Source organism: Budorcas taxicolor, chromosome 2 (assembly GCF_023091745.1).
Source record: "Budorcas taxicolor isolate Tak-1 chromosome 2, Takin1.1, whole genome shotgun sequence".
Taxonomy (NCBI): domain Eukaryota; kingdom Metazoa; phylum Chordata; class Mammalia; order Artiodactyla; family Bovidae; genus Budorcas; species Budorcas taxicolor.
Genome location: NC_068911.1, coordinates 83,321,408 through 83,322,119, shown reverse-complemented (window position 1 = coordinate 83,322,119; position 712 = coordinate 83,321,408).

The window sequence follows — 712 nt, the reverse complement described above, 5'->3', positions numbered from 1 at the left end:
TGTGAGTAAAGATTACTCCAGCTAGCACATGGTTGAGTGGCCTTGCAGGGTGGGGAAAGCTAAAAGTATAACCCTCTGACAAGCAATCAAAAGTAGCAAAGCAGAAAGAGCCCATGTGACTTCTGTGGTTTGAGGTACTTGTTACACAAACACTATCTTGCAGTTCACTCCCATTCTCAGTACTTTTTTCTTTAAGCCCCTGAGAGAAGGCTAGGTTTCAGCATTAAAATATTTTTTTCTCTCTTCAAACAGCCAGAACTCTTTCATGTGCTATGGCAAGTTGTGTTCAAAACACCATCTACCTTTTTCTGTAAAAGAAAAAGGAAAAGTTCCCCAAATTCTGCCGTTAGTTTGCCATCCACTCTCCTACTTAATATGGTCCAGTGTAGTGTAAAGGTCAGGATGTGTGGATATTGATTCCTCATGAGTATAAGCAAGACCTACAGGGTCCAGTCATAATGTCCTCTCATGAAGTCCTTGTAATGTACTTTCACCAAAGTAAATCTTAGCTCATTGATGTTCATGAAAAAAAACTTACATCTGCCACTTGGGCTGTGACCATTCAGCATTCCTCTGGTTGAACTTCCACTAGTTCATCCTCACTAAAATTATCCATCATGTCTACAAAGAGCAATGGGAGGGGAAGCACAGTTAGAGCACAAAGTTGGCCATGTCTTAGACTAGACTAAGTTACAACATCATCAAGTGGTCC